The 6548-nt window shown below is 41.4% G+C and overlaps 1 protein-coding gene across 2 annotated transcripts in view; it reads left to right on the top strand.

Annotated features, from left to right (window-relative positions):
* The first annotated feature begins 1821 nt into the window (after window positions 1-1821).
* taok1b (TAO kinase 1b) overlaps window positions 1822-6548 on the top strand; it is a 35445-nt gene continuing 30718 nt past the window's right edge. The window contains exon 1 of one of the 2 annotated variants that reach the window (XM_046039409.1): window positions 1822-1997. The gene's annotated coding sequence lies outside the window, so the exon portion shown is untranslated. Of the gene's footprint in view, window positions 1998-2086; window positions 2540-6548 lie in introns of those variants that run through there. The other variant, XM_046039408.1, reaches the window with a different exon arrangement.

Genomic DNA, 6548 nt, shown 5'->3' with positions numbered 1-6548 from the left:
AGGATCTGGAATCTGAAGTAGAAACGAACAGAGCCAGACCATCAAAACTTGCCATTTTCACTTAAAAAAACAAAAACAAAAAAAACTGGATATATAGTTTTTGTGTAAATTTAGATCACTAAATGAAAAATTGTGTTAAAACAATAATAATTAAACCCAGATAATCAAAATTATTACAAGAAACAACATGCATCTATAAATTAACAAATGATCTGCTGAAAGTTATATCTAAGTCACTGACATACCAACACCTTCACATGTGGTTCCCTCTTTATATACAGTCTATGGTGTGCCCTCGTGGTAGCTGAAGATGGCACAGCGATGAAACCAAGGAGCTAGTAAAGAGTTTTTGGGTGTAGGACTTCAATAGAGGGAATGTCTTCATAAATTTATGACATGGACAAACGGAAATATATAGGTCAACTAAACTAGTTTAAAGGTTTAATGACTTCCTGATATTCTTTTCTCAGAGCTGATACATTGTCGGTGCACTCCTACCAACGGCTTAAGACCCGTGCTTAGAGGCTTCTTACCACTCATTGTTACAAGAAATACACTTCTATAACAAGCAGGAGTGGAACAATATGCTCCTTCAGCATGTTAACAACTGCAGACAAGCACAACCATTACAAATGTGTTATTCTAGTTTGAATACACATCTATGGTTATACTCAAGGGGATTAATTTATCGACATTATATATACACACATAAATGTGTGTGTTACAGGGACGGAAAGTTCAACAGCCTATCCATCCATATCATTTGCTTCAGTATACTTCTGTGCCTGGATACAGACCACACAGGCAGGACCTGATTCCCATCATCATGACAACAGGGCTACCAAACAACCAATCAAAGCCCTCTGAGCCTCGTTCTGCAAGCTGATTGGTCTCTCAGCCTGCAGCCTGTTGTGGAATGCCCATCTTTAACCTCTCTGCTGCCATGCACATTGCATACGTGCTTTATTTTCTAGATTGAGATTACAGCCACATAATTTAATCCTATGAGATTTGGTGTCACGTTTCTACTGATGCGATAAGATGTCTTTTTCATGCCAGAGCAACAACATCTTAATGAAATGTATTTCTGTGAATGTAGAAATAACAGAGGCTTCAGCTACACAAATGGCCACTTTTATGCTTCCCTGATGTAAACATAACGTGACGTAAAAAGTGACACTGTCAGAAATGGAAACGTCAATGCACTGGTGTCAATTTGCCAAGCTCTTTGGGGACAGAGTGCAGAGGTTTTGAGATCCATTGAAAGAACAGGGAAGCTCACCTGGCATCTGTAGTTGTTCATTTTACTGTTAAACCGTATTCATATTATATAACCATGTAATACCTAGTCATATCACTCCATTTCATGGACACATGCTTTCATAGGTTTCACCTTACAGGTCCATCGGATGACTTAATCATAGTTTTATAGTTATATTTTAGTACACAATTAGACTATTGTTTAGTCTGCACAATATCTGTTTACCAGAATAAATGATGGACTTTTAATGTAAAACACCATCTGTCATCATTTTAGAAACAAGGTCTGATGCGCAGTGGGGTCCTTGGTTGGGCCATCTTTCCTGAGATGATCTGTTATTGTTCTAGGATATATAAAACAGTTTTTTTTAACATTGTCTGTGCATTAACAACAAGCTTTTTATAGTAGAGGCCACATTAACACTGAAACAGTTAATCAGGTTAGAAGCTCAGTGACTGAAAGTGCATGAGACCAAATATACATACACGGGGAAGAAATGTCCAGTACTTGGTTATCGCCCCTGCATTCATATGAAGTAGGATGTTGTGTTGACAGTCATGTAACGTTAAATGGCTTTCTCCACGCAGACCACACACCTACACTTACAGTTGTTGGATGGCACAGCAGTATCAAACTCTGGGAGGGGGCAACATATACTCTGTAGGGGTAACATTACTGCTGGACAGCATCAACAAGACTCTTCAAAACCGCCACACAGGTTCACTTAAAGCAGACTGTAAGTTACCACTCCGACTCTGTGATTTCGATTTATTTGCTCCCTGATTCCTTCACGATGACGAAGGGAGGTGATTCTCCTCGCCGCCATTTTTAGGGAACTGCCTATCGATGAGAGGAGAAACTTTGCTAGCTACTGCCTAATAGCTAGCTAGTTGGCCAGTGCTGCCTGTCTGTACGTTATGACAGTTAACGCTTGACAGTCGTTAGCCAGGTCAGCTTGCCTCACGTTGATGTAAATTACTCCTGCAGCCGGGGCCAGTGTACCTGACAAAAACAACGGTTATTCCTATGAACAATTTAGCTCGACTTAAGTCAGCGTGACAGTAACGTTAGATATTGGTAAGGCAATTGTGCGGCTAGATTAGCGAGTTAGCTTGGCTAACTTATTAGCTAGCGAATTCACACTTTGATTTCCCTGGACTGCATTGCCTCGTCTGTGATTTGGCGTTGGCCACTCACTCTGCCGTGTTCAGGGTGACTGGATTAATCAGCCGTTTATAACGTTACCGCACTCAACCTTTGTGGATTAATTTTGACCAGGTGAGTTGGTCGCTAACTTTAGCTTTCTACTAACTAACAATGTGTAACGTATATATGCTAGATTTGTTCTCCAGCGCTACATGCTGCAGTGGAGCTTGATTTGAACATTGGTTAGCTCACGAGTTAGCCACCTAGATAGGTAGCTATTCGCCAGCTAACCAAAAGTTGCTGTCACAAACTTGGTCTGTCGCATCGACAGATTTTAGTCTGCTTTACTGGGCAACTTCAGTGATCCCTTGTTAGCACAGGGGCGTTTGTTTTGAATCCCAATGTAGCACATCAGCAAACAATGTAAATGTACATAGATCAGTGCTAGCAAGCTAAATTGTGAGTGGTTTGGTTTGTTGTAAATAATGGTAACGAATTGCTTTACCTAAGAAGCATTAACGTTAGCTAGCTGCATTAGCTTGCTAATCCGCTTTATGCATCTATGGTTGCAAGCAGTGCCACTCCCTCGTTTTTGTTTTTGTCCACTGTGGCTGTAACTCCCGTTAAGTGAAACTCGGTTTTGAATGTGTCTGTTTTGGAAGTTTGCTCATCTGTAAGGGACATCATGAGTCACATAACGTTACTGTCTGAATCGCTAGCGGTGTGTGACTGTAGGTGACATTGGTCAAAGCTCCTTCCATGTCTCTCGCACGTAAGTTATACTGCATGTCCCGGTATTGTGTTTACAAGCAGCATGAGCCAGGGGAGTCTAACAAATCATTGTGATTGTCATTGTGTAAGTGACAAGCAGAGCTCGCATCCATCTGCCGCCGATGCCTTGTTTTTGTGCACTGACGTGAGTCGCATTCCTCCGTTTTCTGTGTTGATATTGCGTAACACTGGCGATCACTCAGCAAGCTGCTCTTCTGCTTATCTGCGACTTCGCCGCTTAACCTCTGCACGACACACAGATTTGACATAACACTTTGAATATGCTCAAATCACGCATAACGTCAGTGGTTGTGACAGTGAAAGTTTACCATTCGCCTAACCAAGACGTTGCGCTCTGTTGGATCTGTCAAAGCTGATGTCCAGGGTTTGATGTCTGAAATACCCAAACACCCACGCATGCTTTATGTTTTGTGTGCTGTCTATTGTTACTGGCTTTGTCTGTCAAATAAGCACTGCAGTAGGAGCAGCCAACCTATCTTTGTTGGTGTCTTAAGGCTGTCCATGCTAGGCAGGTACCACTTGTCCTCTGACTCTGTTATCACAGATTTCAGCTAGGCTTGTTGTTCCCTGCTTTCCTATGTTCTCTGTAACCTGTGCTGATCTGCACACCTGTCATTTAGTCACTGATGTATCTGCACGCTTGTCAGAACAGCAGTGCTTTCACAGGCTGGTACTGCTCCCCTTCTTTACTTTCAAAGACTTTGCTGCTGGCCGCTGGTGAGAGGTACGCAGCTGTTATTGACAATGAACATCTCAAGGCATGAGAAGCCTTTGCAAAGTTGTGTTGTCTTGTGTGTCAGTGTTTGTATCAGGGGGCTCTGAATATGGGCGCACTGCAAAATAGATTTAAGTGTCTCCCAGGAAAAATGTATTGGACACTGGAACAAAGCCTACCCTGCTTTATAAAGTCTGGATCTAAGTCAGTCACAGTAAGCCACTGCAGAACTAGTACTGGTCCCACAGTATGAGCCACTGCAGTACTGCCACCATAATGTCATTTTTAAATATGTAATCTACATATGAATGACATAGTATGAGCCTTATTTAGCTTATTGATTGTAATGCTACAGCGATTTTATTCTGCTGCTGAACAGTTGGAAACCAATTGTGGATGAGTCAGACTGAGAGCCACCACATCCACTGAGATGACTTTGTAAACTCGGGTGTTTTTGGATGCCTGTTGGTCTTGTTGTTAAAGGCGCCACAGGGAGATTGTCTTCTTTTTCCTTGAGTGTCTCTTGTTTAGAGGAAAGTTGGTGTGTTGTTGATGTTCATGACATTTACATTTATTCATTTAGCTGACGCTTTTATCTAAAAGCGACTTACAATTGCTATACACGTCAGAGGTCGCACGCCTCTGGAGCAACTAGGGGTGTCTTTCTCAGGGACACAATGGTGGATATCTCACAGTGAGAATTGAACCCTCCCACACCAAAGGCAAGCATCTTGTCTATGCACCATCACCACCCCCATTTATCCCTACAAGACGAGTGTAAATGGAGCTCTGTGAGTGAAAAGGGATGGGTCAAATCCTCTTAGTGTTTGCTCACTCCATTCCTCTCCTCTGTCATGTCATCATCTCTCTAGCACCACAAATCGGGATGTGTTGTTGTTGATATTGGGTAACTAGAGAGCTTTCACTTCCTCCACTCAGTGAAAGCCACAATCTGTAATCAGTCTGGGAAGCAGAAGCATGGACACCCCACCCTCCATCTTTGAGAAATGTAGTGTGTAATGCGGCGTTCAGACCAAACGCTGATTCTGCCGTACCTAAAAAAACAAACAAAAAAAACAAAACAAAACCCAACATGGTGTAAATTGTCCTGCCTTAACAGGTGCAACAAAAACTAGGAGAGTGCGGGGGATGTCAGTCAAGCACAGTATGCACAGGAGAGGCATAATCAGTCAAAATAGCTATAAAAACACCCACATATGTAGGTATACCATGGAAGTTTAGGGGTTCTAAGTAATGTAATCTGACAATCTGTTAAATGTGGTGGCTATAGAACTCTGTAATTTGACAGGAATGATAACCTTTCAAATATATCTCAAGATTGCGTTTAACCTAATATTATGATTGTATTGGAAATCATTATCGGCGTAATTGTAGCTAGCCAAAATAAGACCTGGGACAATCAGTGTTACATTGGACTCATGACATGACAGTAATTGAATGAGTGTGTACATTACATGTACTTGTTATGGATTTTAAACAGCACAAAATGTGCTGTACTACTAATTGATATTTTAGGCTGGGCTTTAATCAGTGTTTCATGAAATTCTTTTGTATCTTTCCCATCCTGTCCATGTTTTCTCCACATTTTAGCAGAATGCAGGATTACTCCTCTGTAGCTGACCCTGTGCAGCTAAGAGAATTTTGCTATCGGGATCAATGATGTATTTGATTATTTATTAGCCTCCTCCATTTCTTTCTCTCTCTCTCTCTCTCTCTCTCCCCCCCTCCCTCCGTCTTTGTGACACCCCTTGCTCCGCGGCTTTGAGTATTGGTTGCCTCTTCATTAGGTGTCTTGGTGATTTTACAGTGCAGAGGAAATCAATTCACATAATACAGTCAGAGAGAATCCATTTTCCCTATCGGTAAAGCCAAACAACTTTGGGTGCAGTTCTTGAACACGCTGTTCTTTGTGATACAGTGTGTGTGCATGTCTTGCAGTCCAGTCCATCTCCTCCAGTTTCAGTTTGTGTGTGTGTGTGTGTGTGTGTGTGTGTGTGTGTGAGAGATACAGATTTCTGATTGTGTATTTGCTTTTCTTTCTTCATACTATATTATCTAGTCTGTTAGAATGTAAAATATATATATATATATATATATATATATATATATAGTAGGATTTCCAATATCTTCCTCTCCATGTGTGTACCATTGACTCATCCAGTTTCAACAGAAAATCTAATTTAAGCTGGGGTAGTCGATGGTTATTTCAGAAGCATTTTTAGTTATATTTGTTGAAATTCTCTTTACATCCCGACAGCAATCAATAAATGAAATGCACGGACACAAAGATGTGACACCTCTTGCTACTCAGCGTTGTGAACTGATAGGAGATGTCAGATGACATTTACCTTCCGCAGATTCTTACCTGCTTGCACTCTGCCTGTGCACCCCCAATGCAGGAAAATGTGTTATGGGAAAGTGGCTTTGGGAGGGAGGCTTGAAGGGTTGGGGAGGTTATATTTTTTTTATTTTTTTGGTTTTTTTTTCCTCTTCGGTTTAATATTATCAATATCTAGCTGTCTCGTCCTGGCTCTCCAGTGTTGCTTTCCCCAGCTTTAAGGAACCAAGATGCTCTAACATACAGTTTCCTTGTTCCTAAGGAAGTGTGGCCAT

Source organism: Micropterus dolomieu, linkage group LG23 (genome assembly GCF_021292245.1).
Source record: "Micropterus dolomieu isolate WLL.071019.BEF.003 ecotype Adirondacks linkage group LG23, ASM2129224v1, whole genome shotgun sequence".
Lineage (NCBI taxonomy): Eukaryota > Metazoa > Chordata > Actinopteri > Centrarchiformes > Centrarchidae > Micropterus > Micropterus dolomieu.
The sequence above is the reverse complement of the archived record's forward strand: the minus strand, read 5'-3'. Positions and strand labels throughout refer to the sequence as shown.